Raw genomic sequence first — 27727 nt, 5'->3', positions numbered from 1 at the left:
GTGATCATGAGTAATTACTGATATGTACATTTTCAGTCAGGTTTGGTAGCACCCACCTGCCATTCCAGCTCTTGGAAGATAGAGGCAGGAGGGTCAGAAATTGAGAGCCATGCTTGGCTTCAAAATGTATTCAGTTTAAGGTTACAGTCTGAGCTACATGAGGCCTTGGGTCAAAAACAGAACAAAATTATATCTTGATTAGGTTATGGATGTATATATAGACAGATGATAGATAAATGACAGAGATAGAATGATAGATAGATAGATAGATAGATAGATAGATAGATGATAGATAGATAGATAGATAGATAGATAGATAGACAGATGAAAAAGAGATAACCTTACAGTAGCATGTAGCAGAATTCTCCCTGTTCAATTGATTTAAATATTAATACAACATAAAGCTTGTGATTGGACAGGAAAAAGGGAGGTGGAGCTAAGAGTTTCAGAGACAGGATCCGGGCAGGAAAAGGAGGGAGGAAGATGGAGGAAGAACAAGACGATCCAGATTCGCATGGCTCTAAATAGCCACAGGTAGCTATGAATATCTTTTAAGGGATGGAGAATTTGTCTTATCTAGGTAGGCAATTTATATCATTAATAATAGAATCTGAAATTATTGTGTGGGTATCTTGTGAATTGAGAATTTATTGATATATAAATCTAACTGATTAATTAGAAGCTTCAAGAGTTTTGATTTACTGGATTAAGGGGATTTGTGTCAACTAGCCACAAGGAGTAGATGGCTGAAGAGGTAGAAGCATTTCTGAGGCAGGCCAATGGGATCTGGGTCACTGGGGCCCAAGAGTATCTGGTAATAGTGCAGGATGCTGGGCTTTTTAATATTTCCTGCAACAGCAGTATAATGTAAGAATATGATAAATTAAACAACATTAACACATATGGGTCAGTTATGCAATATGATATAACATTTTAGGAAAAATAAAATCTTTCAGTGTTTAGAAGGACATATGTTTGTTTCCAAGTTTGACAGTTTGCAACATGACCTTATGAATGGTGTTTCTCCTCTATGTATCTTGGATTTATTATCTAAAAACTAAGAAAAAAATGAGTCCACCTACTGTATCAGTATGTGACCGGTATTAAAATAGTGTATAAAAACACAGAGTTCAGTGCTTGGTGCATAATGTGATTTCAAAACTGATTGATGGCTTTAGTTGGGCATGTGGTACCAACCTGCAATCAGGAGTAGGTTAGTATTATAAACTCAAGAAGGATAACAGCAAGTGTTAGAGGCCAGCCTAGGCTGCACAGAGAGACCATCACAAGAAAGGAATGGCAAGAGAAGAAGGAGGAAGAGAGAAGAAGGGAGAGGGAGAAGAATGTCTTCTAACCTTGGAAATGTTGATTGCTAGATTCCCATGCCTTGTGGCCTCTACATAGACAATCAGTTTGAACTAAACATTAAGTTTAGCAAGGCAGAGACTACAGGTGTTCTAGAAGATAGAGCTTCTCTTTAGGGCAAGCCATCTCACAAGCTGGCAGTGACAATGAGCTAAGCACTCTTCAGGAGAGAGATAGGGGCTTGTCTCAAAAATCAACACTGCAAAATGCAAATTGAGCTTGCAGCACATAAAGTAAGTTTGGTTTCAAACCTTTTGTAAGCCCTTATTATAATCAAATCAGCAAGCGAGTTGTTCTATTAAACACCAAACTTCACGGGAATAATTAAGACTCATTTAAAGAAGAATTACTCTGATATTCAGTAGAAGCAAAAGCCGATTCCTGTTTTTTCTTAACTCAAAGCCTTGAGTGTATAGTGATCTTGAGACTGATGAAGGAAGCCAAGTATTGTCTAGCTACTTTTTTAGTCTGATTTGTGTTACTATAACAGGAGAGCCGAGACTAGCTAAGTTATAAGCACTAGTTTATTTGGTTCATGGTTCTGAAGGCTGGCATAGGTAAGATTGTGTTTTATATATTTCATCTGGTTGTTTCCCATTACTATATTAGGCCATATGGGCAAGCTAACTTATAAAGTAAAGGGGGTTCTTGTGTCTCACAATTCTGGAAGCCCAGTTAAAAAAGAAACAAATACCAGCGTTGTTCTTCTAGTAGAACGCATGAAAGCAGAAGGCACTGACTGCAGAAGACAAAGAGAAGTGTGTGTCGCCTCTATTCTCTCTTCCTCCTTTTGTAGGGACACCAGTGATTAAGTTCATGGTCTAACTTGATCTTAGTCACCTACCAAAGACCCCGTGTTTAAGCATGATAATTTGTAAGTTTCCATACCGTTCATATCTTGAAAATGGGTTTAGATTTAGTAGACTCAAAGCCAACCTTGCCCTAACATAGATAGTATATACTTTTTTTAAAATCAAAAGTGATTTCATGCTTAAGTCTCAATGTTATTTAATACTGTTAAGAAGGACTCTTGGTGGCTATACAAATGCTAGAGGAACACATCACCTAAGCATCACAACATAAGGTTCCACAACAATTGAGAAAAGTTGCCTAAGAACAGGCAATGGATACATATCTGAAGACTGGGAACATAGTTAGGTCCCTTTCTCACATGACGTGTTAAAAGAAGTTAAGAAAAATTATGGTTCAATGCAAAGATTAAAATACAAAAGAATTCTAAAAATTTCATGAAACATTAAACAAAATTCAATTGGATTATAATTTTTAAAATGCTTCTCCAATAGTAATATGTGGGGCAATGGGCTATGCACAGACAGCCCGGTCTCCAGTCGAGCTGAGATCTTGAATCCCGGTAGGACCTGGTGGTGGTAATTTCTACCTACATGGGACAGTAGGCATTCGACCATGTCTCCTGGACCCCTGGCTCCTGTCGAAGTTACCTCCCCCACAGTCATCACAACAGAGTCTGGCTCATGGCTAGCAGTCAGGTAGACAATGTCCCAAGTTTCTGGCCTTCTGGCTAGACTCCTCCCCACAGTTACCTAGCAACAGCAAGATAACACATCCCACTATCTGTTTGACCCCTCCTCCCTCTCTAAGCTTTTACCTCTCTCTCTTAAGCTTTTACCTTCTTATTCTCTAGCTCTCTTTTTCTCTTTTCTTCCCCTCCCCCCACGTGGCCATGGCCAGTCTCTCTCTCCTTTCACCTTCTCTCTTTCCCCCTGCCTTTCTACAATAAAGCTCTAAAACCATAGACTGTCTCTGATCATGAAGGACTGAACTAAAGACTCTCACCTGCATGGGAACCACCCAGTGCCTCCTTCTCCCCCTGCCCTCTCTTCCTGTATCTCGTACCTCCGGGCCAAGTGCTGCTCCGGGGCCCCTATTCTGTTCTCAGCTTCTCTGCTGTATCCTGTGTGGGATGCCAGAGTCTGAGAATCTGGTACTGGGGGCTGCCCCTTGTTCACCCATTGCTGTGTAGGGTCAGTGGCTTCACAGAGCCACATGCCCACCCAGAAATCATCCAGCCCGCCCAGAGCACCGGAACTCTGGCGGGACTCTGTCTCTCTCTCTACCCCCTCTTTCCCCACACCCAGGGGTCTGCAGTAATATAAATTATCCAACAAATTAGAAAAAATATTTCCAGCTTTGAAATTTCCAGTATGTAAGTATCTGTATTTGTATTTGTATTTGATTTGTTTATTTTATATTTAGAGACAGGATTTTTTTTTTTTTCTGTAGCACTGGCTGTTCTAAAACTTGCTATGTAGTCCAGGGTGGTCTATAACTCACAGAGATTTGCCTGCCTCATCCTGACAAGTGCTAGGGTGTAAAGCATGCACCGTCATACCCAAAATTTTATATGTAAATATGTGATAAGTGACATATAGACATAATTACACACACACACACACACGGAGAGAGAGAGAGAGAGAGAGAGAGAGAGAGAGAGAGAGAGAGAGAGAGAGATACAAAACCAGAGGGATCAACTTCAGAGTTAGTCAAAGAAATGTCAGTTATTCATGCTACAGTTGATTTATTTTCTTCAGATATGATTAATACTTAAGAACACACATGTGAATCTCTCTCTCTCTCTCTCTCTCTCTCTCTCTGTGTGTGTGTGTGTGTGTGTGTGTGTGTGTGTATTGTGCAAGTGAGTCTAAGTTATCGTATGTGAGCAAGGGTATATATACTTCAAGTTGTCTGTGTAGAGACCAAGGACGGCTTGGTATGTCAGTCCTCCATGTTGTTTGAGTCACTTAGTGGTGGTTGTTCCCTGCTGTCAAACTGGCCCAGGAGCTTTTGGGGATCCTGCTGTCCCCAGCTTCTATCTCACCTTAGTAGCATGAGGATTACAGAAATGTGCTGCTGTGTCTAGCTTTTACATGATTATGAGATGTAAACTTAGATTCTCATGTACAGGAACGATCCATGTCTCTTTTCTTGGCTCAGTTATTTCCACAAATAAACTAGTCATAGTTTAATGCTTTGACTTGTTAACATCCAAACTGAGAACCCATGGAGTCTATACCTCAACAGACCACTGTGTATGGGTGGAAGGCTACCAAGTAGAAGGCCTGCCCAAGGTACTGGGAGAGATGCACATGCTGCATGTTCTGTTGATACATTTCTCAATTTGTTTGGAAAAGGTTCCAAAAAATGGTGGAAAGCTCAACTCTTTAGTATGTTCCTTACAATCCAGGACCAGGTAAATTTGTGCAAGACGGCAAGTCGTCTTCAAGATGAGGTCCAAGTTAAAAGCTTGACATACAAAGGTCAAAGGAGGCTGTCCTTCCAGCTCTCACATGGGAGACTTGAAAGATCCAAACAGGAATCAAGCATATCTGGAAGTTTCCTTCTACCCTAACCCTATCAACCACCCACCTGTTACTTAGAGTTCTGTTGAGGAAAAAGTGAGCTTTGAACAGTGGAGCTTGGGAGCCCTGATTTAAGCAGTATCAGCAGAAAAACAGTCTCTTCTTTATCTCAAATTAACTACAAATTCAATTAGAATAAAAATCTTCGCTCACCCTGCAGAAGAGATTTTACACAAAGAAAAGCAGATGTTCCCGCCACATTGAGAGCACTTTGCCCAGCAGTCGATGGAATTTTCCATCTTGCAAGTCCAATCAGTGGTGAAAGATACACAGAGCCAGCCTCTCCCACTCTGAAAAACAGCTTCCATTTCCTGCGCGCCTTTAATTAGATTTACTTCTTCAACTGAAATAATATCAGGCTGAAAGAATGCAGGGGTTGGGGAGGGGTGGGAAGTTTGCTAAATACTGGGTTTGCCAGGGACTGGAGAGATTGCCTGGTCTGTAAAGTGCTTGTGGCAAAACATCACTGACTTGAGTTCAATTCCCAGAATAAAAGTACAAATGCAGGATGTGGTCGAGTTGGAAGCATTGTAGAGGAAGAGACAGGAGGATTCCCTGAAACTTGCTTATTAGCTGGTGTAGTCATTGTTCTCTGAAAAAGTAACATGAGCAAGTCCTTAGGAACAACACCTAAGGTTGAAGCCTGTCTCCATAGGCATATGCACATCCCCACTCCACACTCCCACCCTCCAATACTGCATCAGCCAAGCCAGAAAAGGTTAAACATTTACTCCGAGGTGCTTTCACAGGTGAAGCTTTTCTGACTTACTGAGAGTTTGTTCAGCTGGACAATACATAGTAGTAAAACTAACCACTGGAGACTGTAATGAGATCATAGCTTAAAACTCGATGCTGAGCTTTGAACACATAAAGGAACACAAATAGAAATCAGAAGAGACCTAAAATAAAGTTATATGGATTTCTTCCTTCCCTTTCTTTCCTTCCCTCTTTTCTTTTCTTTTCTTTTCTTTTCTTTTCTTTTCTTTTCTTTTCTTTCTTTCTTTCTTTCTTTCTTTCTTTCTTTCTTTCCTCTTTCTTTCTTTCCACATAAAAATGGCCCATGAGCCAATGTGCTCATTGAAGAGATGCTGAGCTACAGTTGGAGTCAGAGGCCCTAATATTGAAGGGACACATACATATCGGGCTACCATGATCTCTTTGGCTTCTGGAAATGTCTGAACATGCGTTAAAATATGTAAAACCTACTTTAGTTTATATTCATCCATTTTGTAAGAGAGGAAACTTTAATGATAACTGTGAGATCATATTTTCAATTTTACCGAGAATAGTAATGAACTATTGAAAAACACACATTGTTTTTATTATATATTATTAATTTATTTAGGCTCCCTTTATTCTTAGGCTTATTACTAAATAAAGAAAAAATAACCCACTTGATGCTGAGTTTCCATTTCTTTCCACAGAATGGAAATATGGTATTGAAATATGTCACATCTTTTTTCAAATTTTCCTTATCAGGATTGGAATAGTATTCTTACACATCTTTTTATTCCTAGCCCTCCTTGATCTATTTCAGACAAGTTAATTCCCCACTAATACAGCCAGACTGACTTTGCTGAACTGTACATCTGTTTGTAAGCATCTCCACTTTAAGTGGCCAGGAATCACCTTGCTAAGGAAGTGCCCCATGGATCCTGTGTTTTTCCAGAGTTCTTCTGTTTTCTGGGCCATTTCCCTTGCCTGTTCCTACTCTCTATCCACTTCCTGTGTATGTGTTAAATGATTCTGCAATCCCCATGGCCCTTGTAGTTCATTTTTTAGCATATATGTCCTGGACAACACTATAGACTCTAGGTAAAGCCCCAAACAATACAGGGAGATGAGCAGAAAGCAGAGTGAGCCAGCAACTGCAGGTGCAGACCGTAAAGGATGCCAGGAAGAAAAGTAAAGAAATAAAAGATGAAAGAGTGGTGTTTACGTCAAGCCAACACCTGATGTAGCAGAGGTAACACTGGATTTAGCTGAAGCAAGTTGTAGAAATATCTGACCCCTGGGAACCATCTTAGATCTTTTGGAATGTAGAGTAGACTGCTTTGAATACAGAAATGGATATTATTAAGTCAGAATAAGCATTTGGATACTCCAACACAGCAGTCAGCTCATGCCCGGCCCTGCAGGCTACTGCTACTGGCACTTTCCCTAGGTATCCTGACGGGTCCACAGCTACGTAATTCCCTCTCTGTCTTCCTGTTACACTTTCATATCTAGAATCATGTACCATATTCCCATTATAATTAATCCCATATTTATCTGTCTGAGTTGTAGAATTTTATTCATCTTCCTATGTCTGGGGTCTAGCGCACACCATTGGCATTAGTAACGATTGGGTATTTATTATTAAATAAATGGTGAGTTGAATATGTGATTAAGCAAATGAATAAGTAAACAAACAGATGTACTTACTAGCATGGCTCTTCAGGGCAGAAAACAGGAAAAAAATAAAATATTCATTATTTTTCTAACTAAATATTGTCTCAGTATTCTAAATAATGGAATTTTATCTTCTCTGTACATTTTTACTAACATTTCTTCATTTATAAAACTGGAAATTATTGAAATATATTTATATTACACACACATATATATTATATATGTTATATATATGTGTGTGTATATATATGTGTATATATATATGTGTATATATACATATATATATATATATATATATATATATATATATATATATATATATTTTACAAGGAACAAGAAGCCAGTGTAGTAGGATGATTCTCCTCTGAAAAGCAAGTAACACAGAAGAAAACTGGGATCTGAGCTTGTTATGTTGGGGTTTAGAAGCAGTGACATGGAAGCTGAGAGACAAAGATGCACAGGTTGGTTCAGCGTGTTTAAGGATTACAAAAATGAGATGCTATCTGGAAAGTCACACATTGAAGATCAGAGATACCAATAAGAGTCACTGATGACCCTGAACTTGGAAGCTCTGTTGTGGCCTCCCATTAAATGTCTCTATGCTCTGCCATTCAAGCAAAGGGGCCATGCCTTTTAAATATTTCATATTATGACCATTGAATATTTTTTTTAAGAATCTACATAGTTTAGCTTCGAACCTGGCTAATGGTGTTTACCAAAGTTTAGCTGTTGCTAGTTTCTCTTGTAGTATTGAAGGAGGGCAGTACATTCATTGTTTTGTTTTTAGTTTCATTTTGCTTTGACCACAACTCATAAAGAAGCAATGCAGATTTTGTCTTGCGCACTCATGTGGCAAGGAAGTTGGCTCCAACACTCTCAACATCTGCTCAATGTTGTATAGGCAGGAGCCAAATAACGGCCCAACATTTAATTCCAAATTGGTAGAACCTTTAGATTACCACATATTAGACTAAATATTAACTTTCAAATCATTATAGATTGATATGTAATTAAAAGACTATTAAACAGTTCTTTATTTGGTTTCTCCCCTAGCTGAAGTCTTGACATTTATAGTGTCAATAGAAGAAGTGCTGTTTTCTTCTGTAATATACCTACAAGGTCCTTCCCACTGCCTCTGACAGGCACAGCTTCTTCCTCCGCAATCCTTCCTGCCATTCACCTTACCAGTTATTGTCTCAATATTGGTACAGAAATGGATCCATGGAACAGGGAAACATTGCAAAATTCTCATCTGTCATTTTTCCAAGTCTGGAGACCTTCATGTAGATGGACACACGTGTCTTCCGCTGTCGTTATTGGTATGTGTGTATTTGTGTTTCAGCTCTCAAAATTTGAGCTGTGATGTGTTTTGGTGTGTATTTCTTTGACTTTATCTGGTTAAAACTCTATTTTACAATTTTTTATAAATAAGATATATATGATTATATATGATATAATTATATATACACACATATATATATATAATTTACATATATAAATTTTCTAAGTTTAGAGAAGTCCACCCATCCATGACTTATTAGGGAAACTTCTCAAGTCCTTACCTTCTTTCCCCAGAGGACTTTGATAATGCAAATGATAGGTCTTTTGTATTTCAGGATTGTATCCTTCCTTTTTTCAGACTACTTTTTGAAGACCGTATCCTTGCTTTTAAACATCAGCAATCTTCATGGCTTCCAGTTCACCTGTATTTCGCATCTGTCTCTTCCATTCTGCCCCAGAGCCTGCCGGAACACTGCCTTTTCATGCTGATAGTTGCATTTTTTTTTTCAGTTCAAGCATTTTCTAACTGGCTTATGATTGTATCTATGATTTTTGAAGGACAGAACTTTTCTGTTTTTCCTATTTCTTCATGGAGGCCTTCCTTCCTTCTTTCTCTCCATGCTCCTTATATCTATTAGTTTCAAGGTTGTTTACATTGCTTAATGAATCATTCCCACAATAGTTGCTTTAAAATCTTGGTCAGATAATTTTAACATTTATGTCATAGATTGTGTCCTGTGTTGTTTGTTGCTTTGTTTCTTGCAGGTTGGTTTCATTCTTGCTCTAGACATGACAAGATGAGGGGGAGGAGGAGGAGGAGGAGGAGGAGGAGGAGGAGGAGGAGGAGGAGGAGGAGGAGAAGGGGGCATTGAAATACGGACATTGAGACGCTATGGAGTTCTTAAACTTTCTTTTTTAACTGTCTTCCTCTGAGACCACTCTAGTTGAGGAAAGGGAATAAGAGTTGGGATAGAAGACGCCCAGGCCCCTCTATTGCTTCCAATTGACAGATGGGAGAGAAGGAAGAGAGGATGCCACTTGCTGCAGTTGAACTGGGATAAATCTGCAACAGTGCTTCCCTGTGTGGGAGGGCCAGATGTGCCTGCCTGGCTCCAAATGTGTATTCTTCCAGAAGCCCACGGTGGGGCTCTTGTCTGTCTTGCAGAACTGAATGCTTCTGATCCCCACATTAACTCCTGGGGTCTCCTCCTCAAGTTAGTTTCATGTGCTTGGCTTAGTTAAGCAGCTATTTATTTTTCTTTCTTTCTTGGCTTCCTGGTTCTTTGACATCTAACAGAGAGAAGGGAGAGAGGAGGGCAAGAGAAGAGAGGGGAAACAATCATGAGAGACAATCACGTCTATGCCCATCGAGACTCCAGATTCCTTGGCTCTTTGAGATATAGTTCTTATAGGAAAATGAAGGAAAGGCGAAACTCAGGCTCTTTCTTGCTCTCCTTGTGCCCTGAAATTCGAGGTCAGTCTGATGTCTCCTCTCCACATTTCAACAGCTTCTTATGTGTGTTTCATATAAATTCTCAGCATGGTGGCTGTACACAGAATAAGAAACAGAAAAGAAAAAAAATTCTCCCGCACCCTCAACAGAACTGTTAACAAGAACACTGACACAGTCAGAGCTATAAATCACACTGATATTTGTGTATTCCAAGCATCTTTTTGTCACAGTTTATTCTTCTTCTGTTGAAGCAGTGCTTCATTCTCTCAGAACCCCAGGCTATTCTCGGGGTGCTGATCCACCGAGAATTTCAGGAATCACAGGCATGGACCACTGTCACCAGCTTTGTCCCATTTGTTTTCTGCAGAAAGTTAATTTTCTTTACTCATCTGTATATGTCAACTTAATCAATATATCATTAGAAAAGCCCAACCTAACATCTCAGTTATGGCAAATAGAGAGTTCCACCTCAAATCCCCAACTGGAATTCCTTGAGGCCTCCTTGATTAGCACTGAAGTTCTAATCACAACCTTCACCTCACAGGCCTCGCTGAAGAAAGAACGGGAACAGCCATTTTTAACCTTTAATTTCCCTCTTCTGGTAATTCCAGGGCACTCACTTAAGAAGCTGTTGCGATTCATATTCCACAAGCCCCATTCCCTTATCTATAGACAATATATGTTAACCACTGAGATATAATATCAATGCAGGCATAGATTTTTGAACCCAATGTCATCATTTCAAACTACCAAACAGCTTTGTTTTTTCCCCTTAGTTTATATGCCCAATTTTTTAAAGTATCTATTGATATAGTACAGCAAAAGTGTCCACTGAGCATTAAGTGCTGAGTGTGGGAAAGTGTGATCAGGGCTGCTAATGGAGGTTTGTCACTCAGTGGGTTGGTGTGTCCTCGTGACATGAACGAATTATTCCTAAGTGTTTTTCATTTGTATTGTTAGCTACAGACTAACATAGTTTCGCCTTTCCTTCATTTTCCTATGAAGTTAATATTAACCCACTGAGGTTGAGCTGGTAAGATACTCCACAGAGTTTGAGTTTAATATTTTATGTAGGTTTTTGGCTTTATGGACACACTTGTGACACCATGGACTTAAATAACAATACACTTATTTTATACAATCAAAAATTAAGTGTAAGGGCTGGCAAGATGGTTGAGTGGAGAAGAGGAGCTTGCTGAAAAATCCCAGTGAACTGAGTTCAATCCGCAGAACCCATGTGGTAGTTCGCTTTCAACTTAGAAGGTGCTTATTCCAAGCTCACCTAGGTAGCAGAGAGAGAAGGTCTCAGGACTCAGAGGGCATCAGGAGAGAGCGACAAAATGAGGATAACAAGCAACCGTCTAGACAGACTTTCCCTGGAACACCTCAGATATTACTGTCTCAACATTTCTTTTGCCGATTCTGCTGAAAAGAAGGTATTACAATTTCGTTGGCATTGGTGACCTGGCATCTCTGAATTATTTCCTGCTTTGGTTTACAGAGGAATAAGCCTGTAATTAATTATATATCAGAACATGAGAATCGACCTGGCAATAATGTACAGGCTAAGAACGTTCTATTTACATATGTAGGTTATTTAAAATATGTCTTGTTAAATAAATATTTAAAATCCCTCCTTATTTGGCTTATAAAGTGTTCGAAAAGAGGCTGCAGTTTGACTTTACAGAATGTTCAAAAGTGAGAGACTTGATCTAGACAATTGTCCATGCCCAGTTAACATCACCTCCTATCCTTGCATAGCAGGGCACACAGAAAACATTCTTAGTAAAAACAACAACATCAATTATTTACATCAGCACTGAAATGTATACTAATGGGAACAAGTTGGTCTTCAGGAATTCATATAACTTATAGAACATATAAGTACAACAAGGAGCCTAGGTATGAATGAACGAGATGCCCAACAGTGGATAGGGTGTATGGAAAACAGTGGTGTCACAATAAAATGTTCCCTCTGTGGGTAATTTCCTTCTTGTATATATCTAGATTTACTTTTAAAGGGAAATAAAATAAAATAGAGAACCAAAAAGAGATTTTTTTTCATGCCCGTCAAATCAACAAGACCCTGGTAAGAAGAACAGACACAGGACGTGACAAGGTGGGAAGATAAGAGAGTCTCAATGATACACAGGAGGGATTCTGCTGGAATTGATGAGGGCGCCCTGAAGTTAACTTTCCTCCAGAGGGTTTGCCTCTAACCGCCTTTGGTCCCTGCAGAACGGTTCTGTGAACATGGCAGCTGCGGATCCACCAGGGGGAGCAGTTCGCCAGCACAAAACCAACCTTCCCGAAGGAAGCCGCTGAAGTTGGCTCTTCCTCTCAATTTACACAGCTGACAGGACCCTGATTTTATCAGTTCTCCTAGATGCAGCACGCACATACCTGGAGCTGATTCCCTCCAGCCAGCCTCATGCTACTGGGATACGATACACCTCACAAACTCATGATCACAGGCACGCTTTTCCGTGCATAGCAGCCCTTGTAATGTACCTCGCCTTTTTTTTTTTTTTTTTTTTTTTTTTAATAGGAAGTAATTTGGGCTCAGCTTCCACACCATCTTTTAAGGAGAGAATGAATAGTTTATCAAACTAGTTGTTCGGCGTGGCATTAAAGTGTGTGAGAGTCTCCCTCAGGTCTCGAAGGCAGGTATCTACTGGAGTTTACTGATAACCCGGTTTCTCTCTTCAGCAACCCCCCCCCCTTTTTTTTCTTCCTTTAACCAAAGCCCTGGGGCTGGGAAAGAAAACAGCTGTCAGAGAAAGGCTGGTGTCGGTGATAAGCCTTTTGTGTGCAAGCTCAAACTTTGAGACCAGCCTGTCCAAACAAAACAGCTGTGGTCTTCAGTGTGGACGGCAGAGTACACCAAGTCTGTTGGTGAAGGGGGGTTGGGGGGTTGGGGGAGGCAGAAAATATGCCGGTCCCTGAAGCATTCTGTACATGGTTGCACAATCCATGAAGGAATTCCCAAGGGGAGCCAAATTTTATTTTTAGTAGAGGTCAGTCCTCCGGTCTCTATCCTAATCCTCCATTGTGGCGCTTTAGCACATTGCTGTTACAATAGCCCTTGATGCTTGAGGTGGAAAGCCTGGCTCCTGGCTCCGCAGCTCTGGCATGAGGAAGGCGGAGGAGCCTGGGGGCTCATTCTAGACTCCCAAGTCGCTAGTGAAACTGCTCTCGGGGACCCTTGTTTCTAGATCAATCTGCTTCAAGATCCGCCTCTTTCTGTTAGTCACAGAGCCTGTGTCAAGAGCCTGTAAAGAACAATGTAAGGGACGCCAAGGCTACTTTGTAACCTTAGTCTGTGCACCCGGCTCTTAAAGCCACTAAGTGAAGCGAAAGTCACTCTTTTTTTTTTTTTTTTTTTTTTTTTTTTTTTTGAGAAACAAGCAAACAAACAAACAAAAACCCAACAGACTGTTTCTGGAACTTATCTGCTTTCGTTCCCTCATTTGTCCCTCATGGGCAACTCTGTAGAAAGCAAGCCTGCAGCTGACATTCAGGGAGTAGCTGATACCACCTTTCTACGGGGGTTAGTGTCCCTTCTAAGTAAATCAAACACAGGAACTAACTTAGGAGCATTTTCCTTCAACCTTTCTGTTATTATACATTCTCATAATTTTCAAATTGACTTCTGAATAAACCACAGAGGGGGGAAAATCATGATTCTCAGGTGATCTTACGTATTTAATCTGTCGATTGTTGTTGTATGTTGTTTTTTAAGAGGACCAGGCTGAAAGAGCTGAAATCATTTCGGGCAAAGTTTTATTTTTGGTATTCCACTACTTTATCACAGTTGTTCATCCTGGAAATGGAAGTGAAAAGAATCCCATTAAAAATACATAATAGTATGGGCCAGGCATAGTAGCACATAGAATCCCCAAACTTAAGAGACAGAGGCAGTGTTGAAACAAACTCAAGAGCTAACATTGTGATCTGATGTTATCACAGGGATCTATGTCTCAGTATGGGGGTAATCTGGGTATTTTTGGACCAGGAGACTGAAGGACAGACAGCACTTTACCTGGCTGATTTTCTTGCTACTCTTCTAGTTGTGTTTGCGCAGATACCACAATGCTATATTCTGAATTCTGGCACAAATCCATGAGAGGTAAAGCTTACATGGGTATTAAGTGCTTAGTCACCAGATTGAAGAAACTGAGTCACATTTTATACCTAGTAGAGCAGTAGAGGGCTGTCTGCCCCTGCCCCTGCCCCTGCCCCTGCCCCTTTCTGCTTTTGCCTTTTTCCCTTGCCCTTCCATTCCTTTCCAATCCCTCGCTTCCTGAGTTGCTCCAACTTAAGGACCTGTATGTGATAAACAAACTGTACTGCAGAGCCATGGGTCAGACCCCAGAGTAGAGACTTAGCATCGCAGGCAAAAGGAGACACCGATTTCAACAAGATGTCAAAATTGTGCCCATACCTGACCCGGATTTCTTAACACTCCTCATTGAGAAGTGGCCCTCTGCCTAGACCCATCTGCAGGTCCTTGGCGAGCGGGACAGGCTGTCCCAAGCCTCCCATTTAGTGTGAACTGCTTGCAAAGGAGTTCAGAGTTTTTCAGAGTTTTGTGACAACTTCTGCCCTGCAGATAACGCACTTGAATGGTTTCCTTCCTCCCCACATCTCCCGCTCAGCACTGAAGAGAAGGATCTACCTTCCGAGGCATGAAACGAAGTGATTTACTTGTTGCTCCAGAACCACTTCAAAGGTTCCTAGATATTGAATCAAATCTAAGCAATTTGTTTTCCCACCCTGGATTTCTGAGCCAAGCTAGCTGTTTCTTTCTGCAGCCCAGGTCATTCCATTAGAGATCAGTATATATCTTGTTCCATGCCGTTTAATCGCTCTGAACTTCCAGAATGTTCTGCATGTTTTCCCCCAACTTTAATTTACATTACATGCTCTCTATGGGGATGCTAAGTGGCCACCAGAACTTCTAATTTGGTAGAATTTTATCTTAAATAAAATGGAAGAACGCAGGCATCAAGACTAAAGGGGATTCCCATCCTATGGTGAGAACTCTGCTGATCCCCCTGTAGAGTAAGAAACACAGCTCAGACCAGAGGGTCAGGACATACCCAAGCTGACTCAGATGAGTGTCTAACAGACATCTTTAAAGGCAAATGCTCTATAAGCAATTTTCTCCCGATGTTTTAAAGGCATGAACGCTACAGTCTGCAAACTCCCTCCTCACACAAGCCCACTTTCTGCTTTGTTTGGTGTTTCCTCATTTTATAACCAGAATCAAAGAAGAAAAAGTTCTTCTTCCTCTTGTCAAACATTAATACACAAACTGAATAATTAACATGAGTTATCACGGCTCTTGATGTGAGCTATGTAGCCACATTCACAAATAGCAAAGTAATTGGCAAGATGAAAACAACTCAGACGTGTAGGAGTGAAGCCCTGCCAGCATCAGCGAGAGAAAATAAAATATCTTTCATTCTTTCTCTGGGCATTTTTGAGGAGCGGGGGTGGGGATAGGGGGTGGGGATAGGGGGTGGGAATAGGGGTGGGGATAGGGGTGGGGATAGGGGTTCCTGGAATACTGGAGTGGAGTAAAGGGTGAGCCGTTTGAATCAGATGCGTAACTGTCTTTAATTTGTGTCCCTTTTAGCCTTCTTAAGAATGCATCCAAACATTTAGAGGGCTTCATCTCAATTATCTCAATGTTCCCAAACTGAAAACGAAAGGGTCTATCTAATCACAGGTGAGGATAAAAACAAAAAACAAAAAACAAAAAACAAAAAACAAAAAACAAAAAAACAAAAAACAAAACGAAAAAGAAAACCAAAACCTCAAGGGCTGAGGATGTGGCTCAGCAGCAAGAGCGCTTGCTGTGCACGAGTGAGGACCTGAATTCTGAGCCCAAGCCTGGACATGGGAAACCAAGGGTAGTAGTTGGTGTCTCTAATGCCAGAGCTGGAAGCCAGGGTCAGGCAGATCCTTGGGGCAGGGCTGGATGGCCAACCAGCGTAGCTAAGTCTGTGGGCACCAGGTTCACAGAGAGAGAAACATGGTCTCTAAATTAATGTGAAGTATGAGCAGGAGAAATACCCCAGGACCGCCTCTGGTTTTCATGGGCACATGCGTGGGTCAATGCACCAGCACGCACACAGACACAATCGTGGGAGCACGGGCACACTTGAGAGAGGCAGAGGGACAGCAACAAAAAGAAACAGAGACAATGAAAGACAGAGATGCGCAGAGAAACGGAGATAGACAGAGAAACAGGCAGAGAGGCAGATAGACTGAGAGACAGAGACAGATTCCGAGAAAGCATAGCTTTCTGTGGCTTCTATATACTTGATTCCCAATTTGTCTGTAAGGCAACATCATGGTTTTTTTGTTTGTTTGCTTGTTTTTTTTTATTATAAATAAAATTTTAAGAAAACAAGAAAAGGAAGCATCTTTAGGAAGAGCCCAAACATCCATTCCCAAGACATCAGAGCACCCGACTTTCCTGGCCCTGAAAGAATCTCCAATGTCCATCTTATTCTGGAATCTTCCCTAGAGAACACAACAGGAAACTACTGTGACTTGCTGAACTACTGTGGACTTGTAGTGATTTGTAAAACAACTTAAAATGAAATGTTCTGGAATCCAGACAGAAAGTTCTGCAACTTTTAATAAATACTTTAAAGGCGCTGTCCCCTAACTTGCTTCTCAGTCTTTGTTTCGGAAGTTTTGTGTTATTTGAGTTAGCATTACTTAGTACACCTGCGCGTGTGTGTGTGTGTGTGTGTGTGTGTCTGTGTCTGTGTGTGTGTGTGTGTGTGTCTGTGTGTGTGTGTCTGTGTGTGTGTGTGTCTGTGTGTGTCTGTGTGTGTGTGTGTGTCTGTGTCTGTGTGTCTGTGTGTCTGTGTGTGTGTCTGTGTGTGTGTCTGTGTGTGTGTGTGTGTCTGTGTGTGTGCATGTGTCTGTGTGTGTATGTGTGTCTGTGTATGTCTGCGTACATGTTCATGTATGCGTGTTCACTCACATGGAGGCTGATGGCAGGTGTCTTTCTCTATGGCTTCCATCTTTTTGAGAGAGTATCTTTCACGGAATCTGGAGCCCAGCGATTTGACTAGAGCTGCTGGCCAGCCAACCTCAGAAACCCACCTGTCTCTGCTTTGCCAGCACCAGGGTGACCAGTGAGTACAGCTGAGCCTAGTTCTCTGATCTAATCACTGGGTCCCAAACTCAGGTCCTCGAGATTGGATGACAAGCAGTATAGAAACTGACTCATCTGCCCAGTGTTCCTTAGCTGTGTGCTTTTAGACAAACGAACCCTGAAAGTAGATCGATCACCTCACAACATTCCCACCTCAGAACTCTCGAAACTTGAAGCTAGATACTCTTCATTGGCCGGAGCCATGGAGTCCATCATCATCGGCCTTATTTGACTTGATACTGCAATGCCCTCCTTATTCCCAGTCTGTGATAGTAGACGTTTTCAGATCGTAGAAGATGCCTCTGAGGGCAAAGTAACCTCTCATTGAGAACCACCCCTGTGGCTCATTTACTTGAAATAAGGATTCGAACCTTACCTAACTTTACTTCTGCTACTTATTAAGCAAAAAACGAATCTTCAAGTTGATAGGCTAAATGTTCTGACCTGAATGAGCTCTGGCAAGCAACACTGTATAAGAGAGGAACTTAACGAGTAAAGAGTTTATAAAAATAATGACTGCTGTTATTAACATATTCAGTTAAGCGTCTGTAATGAAAGAGTTAAAACACCTCCTTCATCATCACCAAACCGGGGACATAATTATATGAGACCCGTCTCGGTAAATACCTGTTAGCTAGTTCTGAACAGCAAAGTTCTCAACTCGAGTTTCAAAAACAAAACTTGACTCTACTTTTTAAATGATCTGGGTAAACACTGGAAGGGCGTTTTGAAATTCATCCTGCGCAGCCAATTTAAGTGCTTCCATTTCCTGAGCTCAGATGTCCTCTGAGAAACAGAGAAGCCAGGTAATAAAGGTGAGGATGGGACAGCAGAGGTTGCTTAACAAGGCTAGCTGTAGCTGCTTGGAAGCAGTCCTAAAGACGGCGCCCAGTTCATTCAAGTGTGCCCAGGCATCTGCGAGCCCAGAACAGGGCGCCCTGTGATGTTTAATGTGTGATACAGCTAGTAGGGCAGGAGTAGGGAACTGAACACCAACCTTGTGTCTCTGTGTTTATTAAGTTGTATCACATGACATTCGCCTCCCTAAACGGTGGCTTGGTGTGACACCGAATACCGTGATGTGTAAAGGAAGGTAACAGAGGCAGATCCAATCACTCCCAGTAACAAAGGCTTCTTTCTTAAGCTCTTTGAAAGGGTCTTTGGACACAATTTCCTTGTGTAACAATCACTAAATCCTATTCTCTCTGAATTGTGATATGTCCTTGCTCCTGGCTCGACTTTGGCTGACGTCTCTTCTTACACTTGTGGTAGGTGACCTATTTTATAGGGCTCCACCAAACAACGCCCCAGTTACCTCCCAAGTTAATTCAAACAAAAGCAACACCACCATTTGAGAACTGAAGAAGGCCCGCCGCATCCCAGGAAGCTTTCTGCACAATTTTTCTCACTTAGGACTAGCTATGGGTCCTGTCATTTTTTTTTTTTCCACATCTTTTAGAGACATCTTGAGCTTAAAGAAACACTTTCTGGGGAAATCAAACCCAACCCACCAAGGAAGCCCTGAAAAGAGAAACCACTGCCCAGGACAAAAAAATGTATTTCTGAGTTGAGTCTCAGACCATCTATAATAACGCCCAGCTTAGTGAAGGGGCCACACAGATTTGTGAAAATTGGCTCTGGGTTTATTTTATAATTGATTTTTTTGTTGTGTCTTTGTGATTATTTGGGGTGTGTGTGTGTGTGTGTGCGTGCGTGCGTGTGTGTGTGTGCGTGTGTGTGTGTGTGCAAGCATGCATGTGAGAAGACCACTTGTGGGAGTCAGCTCTGTCCTTCTACCAATTAAAGCTTGAAGTTGGGTTGTCAGGTTTGGTAGCAGGTGCCTTTCCCAGAAGGGTGATCTCACTGGCCCCACCTTTGACTTTATGTGGAAAGATCTGCAACTCTTTGGAAGGGGTGGATGTGTGCTTCTCACAGGCTCCTGTCCTAATTTTGTTTCATATCCATGTTAACACTCTAACCAAAAGCAAATTGAAGAGGAACAGGTTTATTCTGCATGCCATTCAGCTCACAATCTAACTTTGAGAGAAATCAAGACAGGAATTCAAAGCACTAACCTGAAGTTGAAATGAGAGGGAAATGCTTCTTGCTGGCTTCTTCTTTGGCTTGATCATTCTCATACTTTGATAGCACTTTTATACATTATAGGACCAACCTACCTAAGAAATAGCGCTACCCATGGTGGGCAGGGCCCTCCAACATCAATTAAGACAATGAAGACTATCTTTTATTGACATGTCAACAGAGCAACTCTCTTCAAGGTGACAGCTAGTGTGGATGATAAAGCTATTTACTACCTTCAGTGTCTTCTTAACCAGATAAAGCACTAGTATGAGAATTGTGGACATTTGTCACTCAAATTAACATTTATTTTTATACATCGTGTTAGATCAGTTTCAAGCTTCAAATCATATTTGAAAATAAAATAAATATTCCGTCATTGTTTAGAGAAAGCAACAAAATACAGTAAACAAGGCAACTTGTGGTTCAATGATATAATAATGGCAGTAATACCAAACACAACTCTATCACAGTTACATTTTCTTTTCAACTGTAAGAAAGAGCTGGTTAAAGAAGCTACCAGTTCTGCTTTGGCTTCTGTCTTGCCAGTGCGTGTCAAGGGCCCAGGGGATAACTCATGGTGAGACAAATCTATCATTTCTCCTGAGTGCTTTCTATAGTGGTATGAGTAGCCTATAAGATTGATGCTTCCTCAAAATGCCATCTTAAAGTGCGGGAATTTGTTTTTGATACACCAATGAACTTTCCTCCTTATTCCAGTTGAATCTGTCGCCATGGGTGTATTGATGTCATTTTCCCTGGCTCCCATGCTTTTTCTTTCCTTTTGAAGTAATGCCTGTTGAAATTTGTAGTTAAAAAAACATGAAATTCATCTTGCTCCTTCTGTGGATCCGATTCTGTTGAAACCAAGTTTTACTTGAACACTGATGTCCTGGGCATCAGAATTTGAGCAGCTATCCCTGGATTGCAAGCAGGATCAGTTGTATTCTAGGCTAGTACTGAGGGCCTAGGGAATCATTCTCCATTCTTTGAAAACTAAACTCAAGACATTCTTCAATTGTCAGGTCATTGTCAGCAGCTTAGTCAATGCATGTTTTTTTTTTGTTTGTTTGTTTTTTGTTTTTTGTTTTTTTTTTTTTTAAGAAAATCTTTCTTTTTCTTTCTTGGCTAGCTGTAGCTTCTGGACTCAAACATCCCATAATGTATCACCCGTGGAATTCAGTCTGGCCCTAAATACCAGCTGACTTTACAATTCAAATGTAATTGCTGATACACTTAAAAACAAAACAAAAAAAAAAAAACACTTCCAGGAAACTGTAAATGCTTGTTTTATCTTATAATGAGTGACAGTATTTTATATTTGAAGAATCTGAGCATGGAGACCAGAAAATGCACATCTATATCTATATATATATATATCTTTTAGCAGGCTTAGTCTGTAGAGAAAACCTTGAAAAAAAAAAGTGCCAATGCAGAGTGATGTGATAGATGAGAAGAATATCCAGAACTTTTTTCTGACCGTGACATTATGAGTATCTTTGCTGTCTCATCTCCCTATGGCTATGAGATGTGACACCACGTCCTCCCCACACTTGGCATCTAGTTGGAAGGTGCCACTATGGAATTGAGATCACTATCACTGTGAGTTCACACTATGGCTTCCAGAAGTATCCTTGGAGGAATATGGCAATCCAGAGTTGCCTACTGGAAAAGAGCTATTGCCTTTTGCCTGTCATAATTCCAGCCTAGAATGGTTATCTTAAAACCTGGATTCCACTAGCTTTTGTTTCCAGAATTAACACCAACCCTCTGTGTGGAACCCAAGGCTCCTAGAGGTCTGCGCCATGCTCAGTAGATCCTTTTACCTAACATCTATCACTGGGTGGCTATTGGTTTACTTTCTGTGTTCACAACCCTAAGACACAGGTAATCTTCTTAAAGGAAGGATCTGAATTCTGTTGTCCTTGGGCCCTATGTTCTACCCTGCAATAAACGTATGAAGGAGGAAGAGAAAGAAAAGGGCACAAAGGAGTACACTGAATATCTTACAAGCATTGCATCAGGAAAGGCCATGTCCACGTCTGATGCCCCCTTAACTTCCCTCTGGGTCCTCCATTTCCCAGGCGCTCTCTCTCTCTCTCTCTCTCTCTCTCTCCCTCCCTCCCTCCCTCCTCCCTCCCTCCCTCCCTCCCTCTCTCTCTCTCTCTCTCTCTCTCTCCCCTCTCCCCCTCTCCTGCTCTCCCTCTCCCACTCTTGCTCTTTCTCTCTCTCCCCCCCTCCCTCCCTCTCTCTCTCTCTCTCCCTCTCCTGCTCTCCCTCCTCTCTCTCTCTCTCTCTCTCTCTCTCTCTCTCTCTCTCTCTCGCTCTTTCTGAGATTTTCTTATTCTGGTCTAGAGATCAATAATTCCTGCAATTGTTCAAGTCGCCACCTGTTTCCTGCCTCATTACCGTACATGCATGTGACATCACAATCCTCTTCCTCCATTCTAGCCTTGGCTAGATCCCTCTCATGGACTGCAGGTTACCTCCTCCAGGATGTCTCTTCTCATTCTCTTATTTGAAGCACTCACCTCCTTCACTCTGCCTACTCCATCTCTGTGGCAGACCTTGTATGTTTTCCTGATGTTTCAGAACTTGGCTTCATTTTGCATCTTCTTTCTCTTTGCACACGACTGTTCTCTCTTTCAGACAGTTTCCTCTATGAGTCTTCCTAGGCTTATTCATCACTACAGCATCTGTGTTTATCCAACTATTCTTTACTAAGTAACTCGTTGCCAAATTCAATCACATCATCGGCCATGGAAACACATTGTTTCATTTCTCTCTCTCTTTTTTCCTGGATGAATATTAGCCACTCAGTGTTCAATATTTACCAATGGGATTTTCTTCTTTTGGGGGGCTGGGAGAAGACCACCAAGATAAGTACAAGCTTAGTTTGCTTTTAATGAAAAAATTCAAAAGCTCTCAAACCCTGCAACTTAAATAATAAAAATGGCCATACAATGTGGTAACAGTTGATCTGAGAGTAAAGTTTGTATGCTGCATTCTTCTAATTTGTACTCATGATTATTAGATTATTATTATTATTATTATTATAAAGATTATTTAGAACATGCGCCTTTTTGAGAAATTAGTGTGCTAAAAGATGATAGCCAACTTCTAATGAGAGCTAAGATTTTTCAAGGAGGTCCTACTTTGTAAGGTCACATGATTGGTCCAGACACATCTGAGCCTATACTGGAAATTTCTCCTATTGGTTTCACCATTTATTCTAATTTGTACTGAAACTCTGTCACTCAGACTACCAAAAACATCGGTAGTGTTGCAGGGTCAACTATGCTCTGAGTGTGAAATGTTAAAGAAACTACATTTAAATTTAAATAAGAATATTTCATATGTTCAGTTCAGCTCAGGAAGGCTCTGGGCACTCAGTCTTCTGGGTATTGCTGTATATTGGGCCCTATGTAAATAGATCCAGTTGTACTTCATTTCCAGCTGTTGGTGCTTAACAAAACTAAAATGCTCTTGAGAGCACCAGATGGTCCAATCATGGAAGTTTAAAGAGTGGATCTCCTTTGGGGGTTTAAGTGCCCATTAGAAGTTTACCTAGCCCTCTTTTGTATGCTGAATTTTTATCACTATAACATGTTCTAAATGAGATCTGCATTGCTTCTCATGGACAGACTTCAAGAAAGAGCAATATGTCTCAATGCTTCTTTTTAATAAACTATTATGTCTTTTATGGGGGCATTTTTGCTCTCTGGAAAAATGGGCTTTCAGAAACTCTGAGTTCCCCAATTTAAAACAAAAAAGATTGTAACTTAAGGCATGTTTAGATCAAATGATTTCTTTTGATGAATTCATGAGACAACAATTTAGACTACATATTAAAAAAATATTCCATCTGGGAAACAACACCTCAAGGGAAGAGGGAAATCTCCCTAGACTTGATACAGACTACGTTGGATAAAATTCCATTGAAGGGGGTTGGGACAGGCCAGGAAAACTAAGCCAAAAGGAACCAGTTCACTCTAACAGATCATGGTTTTTCCATATCTAATTTCTCAGTTTGTGACTCTTGTGGGAATTTTTAAACCCATAAAATGTGCCCTTTCTCTGTCCCTGGTAATGGCCTAATGAAATAAACACTCATAAATATATGGTGTTCCCAGAGATAAGATCTGAACATCAGAAGCCTTTTACCTGTCATTGGGTGATTTATTGGCAGTACATTGGTCATGTGATCTCTTCCAGTTATTCACCATGCCCCAGCACTGAAGGTCGGTCAGTTCTCTTGTCGATGGATTCTTTTAAGTGTTCTAATGCCTAAGTGCCTAATGATTGAATGAACTTCACTTTATATACACAACCTAAAAGTCTACAGAATGGTCATTGGATTTCATCGGATGCTTATGAGTTTCATCTGAATCTCTTAGAATCTGCCCTAAGACAGGTAACCCTTTGTAAGAAAACTTAGGTGCTCTGACCCTGCAGGCAGCAAAGGTAGATCCACTTTGTGCATTCCATTGGGTTTAAATTAGATGAATGCCTGGATGGACGGATGGAGACATGGATGGATAGATGGATGGGTGCATGCACGACTCTGTTACCAATGGAGACATTACTAAGACTTGAGTCTATAGGAGCAGCTGGCTTGACTTCAGAGCTTCTGAAATGAGCTCATGGTGTTTTACCAATAGGAAGAGACAGTGGTTGCTATCCTTTTCGTCCCTCCTTTCTCTTCAAGAGGCAACCAGGAAATAGGTCAGGCTTTACTCTGCTTTCTCTTTTCTTGGACTTCCAGGACTTATCTAGGCATTATAGATTCTTTAAACCTGAAAAGCAGCCAGTTCCCCGTGACAAGTGAGGCCAGGAACTCCACCCCACACCCCACTAAGTTGAGAGCTGTATACTTCAAAAACACAGAGGGAAGCAGGACTTCCTTTGCCCACATCCTGTTCCCTCTATCCGGCTGCCTTTCCCTAACCCATTGTTTGGTTACCATGAAGAATGATTTTACTTCCTATAGTTCTTATCTTTGCTGCCTTTGATTGAAGATGGGGCTTTCGCTTTTCCCCCAATAACACCACACTAGAATGACAATGGGAATTCCTGAGGAAACTCAGAGAAACTGGACATATCTGTTGTGATTTTTATACTTCCTAGTTTTATTTTTTATTTTACTCTATGATAGATATCCAAGCAGCTGCCTAAGTCTACAACTTGGGCAATGCATGCACTATTAGTAACTCAAAGTACAAACGTATGCTTGTTTTCTGAGAACTCAATGAGTGATCCAAGTGCTTAAAGCTCCTGCCACAGTCTGAGAAAGAGCTATGAGGCCACTATGTGGAATCTGTATACTTAGCTTGCTTTGAGCCTTTGTTTGTTTATAGGACTTTCCTTGAAATAATTAACCCCTTCAGACACTTTGGTCTTAGATGGAGACTGGAGGCTATATTAATACTACCTTCATTGCTGTTATAAAACCAGCTCCGTGGTATAATGTCAGCTCAAGAATTTAGCATACATTGTTATTAAAAATTTGCTAATGAGAAATCAGTTTTTAAGTGGAGTAGATACCAGATATCATTTTACCCCTCCAGGCTTGATGGTAAAGAATGAAAGATTTCATGTTGGTGTTGTCAGAAAACTGCTAAAGGAAAGAAGACGGAGGAAGGGAGGAAGTTGGAACCATGAGAAATGGATATGGTGGGAGTTCCCACTAGAGTCAGGCAACAGGAGCTGAAGACCGACAGCTTGAGCCCATCTCGAGGACATCATTTATTGCACTGGATTTAGACTCTTTATTCTCATGATCAAAACTAGAATGTGAACTTCTGGGCTTGAGTTTCCGTAATGAGTTTTGTATCTCTAGTGCCTGGTACAGCTCTTGCCACAGCAAGTCATATATCTTAGGACTCCTTGGTCATAAACTTTGCTCAACACACGAGTAATCAAATAACCGGATGTGCTTTTGAGCTTCCCCTCCCCAGTCTCTCTGGGTGCTTTCGGTCAACCCACAATTCTTTCTTTCTCTCTAGACACATTAACACTTACCATGACCTTTTGTCTACGATTTCCAATTTTCTGGTCTGTTTCCAGTTGCCATGAGCCTCTCTTTGTGGTAAGACACGATGGGAGTGCTGACATTTTCTGGCGTCTAGGTTTTTCAAATTCTGAGTTGAACAGTTAGCATGTTTCATTAGCTCTCTGCTCATCCTGGGTTGGGGATGGCATCACTCCCACTTCTAGGAACACCACAACCAATGTTTCTGGTGCACAGCCCCATGGTACTGAGTCTCTCTATCCCTGGACCTCAGCAGGTTCCCTTGGTACCAGAAAGAAACCTCTGATTTATTGGGATTGCAAAGTCTTCATTTACAACACAATACTATATTTTTTTCAATGTCTGCCTTTACTGGCCCTCAGTCCTTTTAATCCCCATTTAGTTATTTTTCACTGAAAGCCCTGCCTCTTATCCTTAAAAACTTGCCTTAATTTGATCTTTGGTTAACCTGTCTTAATTTGATCTTTGGCTAACCTGTCTTAATTTGATCTTTAGTTAACCTGCCTTAATTTGATCTTCGGTTCTCTTTGACCCATAAAGTTGCTCTGACATCTCTCACATTTCACTATCACTCCATTTTCATCAATGCTGTGCTCCCTAGCAATTCCACTTTCACAGGGTGTCCCAGTAAATCTGAGTTTCACAGTCACATCCCTCTAAGATCTATGGCTTGCTGAGTCCCTCTTCATTCTTAACCCTATTCTTAGTTTTAGCTATACTCCACTAAATGTGGCTAAACATAGACTTTCTCTCCATGCCTGCTGAGTCACACCCATTCGTTCTCTACAAAACTTTTGAGATATGCAATTTATTTTGGAATAATGCCTAGGCAAAAATTGTATTTTAATCCCTGCTACTAAAATAGTGACAAAACAAATAAAACTTTTTATGGTGTTGATAGCCCTCTTCTTTCTCCTTTCTAACATATTTGAACACTATTCTTTTGTTTTGATAAGAAACTGTTATCTCTAGGCACCTTTATGCAAATAGAGATTATCCATGAGCAAAGAGATGGAGAGTAGAGCCCTCATCTCTGTCTCTAGGAACAAACTCAACCCTAAGTACTGTGATTTCAACTATGTTCATGTCTTCATCAGCTGGCCACTTATAGCACAAGCTGCCCTTCTTTGTGACCCAATTCACAAATGCTATCAGCTCCATTTTCAAACCAGCTGGTACCCCAACCTTCATTGTCCAAACATCAGTCACTCACATTGACTGCAGAGAAGTTAAAATGATCATTTTCATTCAATCCAGATATGCCTGAGATTCACTGCTGGCTATGTTGCTTTCTGAATGAGTCTGAGTTCCCTTCTATAAAATAATGGCAAGAATAACAACTTTTGTAGATGTTATGAACTTAGTGGGTACCTCATTTCTATAGTGTTTTTTCATTTGAAGTATCTCATAACTCCATTTCATCTCCTATTTTTCTTTCATTCCTAGAGTTTAGGCTAATGGAATAGTTCTAATTTTTGCTTTCAGGACCCTGATATCACTCCCTTCTATAGAATAACTATTCTTAGATGTGTAATTGTGACCAAATGAATTGTACAAAAACTAAACCAATTGTATACATATTGTACACAACATTATGATCATGTAGTGACAAAGTCAGACTGTGAATTAAAGTTTAATGATGTGTGGATCAATGTGTTTATAATTATTATTATTTTTTCTTGTTACTTTTCTACTATCTTCTGAAAACTGAGAAGACTTAGAGAAGGCAAGCTTTATTTGTAATAGCCAGAAACTAGAAACAACCTAGATGTCTCTCAGCAGAAGAATGTGGTACATATATACAATGGAATATTACTCAGCTATTAAAAACAATGACATCATGAGATTTGATGGCAAATGGATGGGGTTAGAAAAGATCATCCTGAGTGAGGTAACTCAGAAACAGAAAGACAAACACAGCATGTATTCACTTGTAAGTAGATATGACAATAAGGTACAGTATAGCCATGTTACAATTCATTGACCCAAAGAAGCTAAGTTACAAGGAGCCCAAGAAGGAAAGTCAGAATCTCACTGAAAAGGGGAAACAAAATAGACATCAGATATCAGTGGATGAAGGGAACTGGGTAGGAGAGCAGGTATGAATGGGGACATGATGGAGCAAGTGAGGAAAGGAAGGAAGGAAGGAAGGAAGGAAGGAAGGAAGGAAGGAAGGAAGGAAGAAGTATTGGGAGAGACAACTAGAATTGAGGGGGTGGGATTTCCTGGATGAGCTAGTAACCTGGGACAATGGAAACTCCCAGGAATCTATGAAAATGACCCTAGCTAAAACTCATAGAAATGGGGGATACAGAACCTGAAAGTAAGCAAGATTTCCAATGGAGTGATTGGGACATGAGGGAAGCAACGAAACCGTTGACCTACAATTTGTACTGCCTACAAGATGTGCAGGGGTAAATAAAATGGAGCAGAATCTGAGCAAATGGCCAGATAGAGACCTATGCAATGCCAGAGCCCACTCCTGACATGATTAATGATATTAATAATATTATGCTATACTTGCAGACAGGAGCCTATCATAACTGTCA

Source organism: Mus musculus, chromosome 7 (genome assembly GCF_000001635.26).
Source record: "Mus musculus strain C57BL/6J chromosome 7, GRCm38.p6 C57BL/6J".
Classification (NCBI taxonomy): Eukaryota; Metazoa; Chordata; class Mammalia; order Rodentia; family Muridae; genus Mus; species Mus musculus.
Note: the sequence above shows the minus strand (reverse complement) of the source record.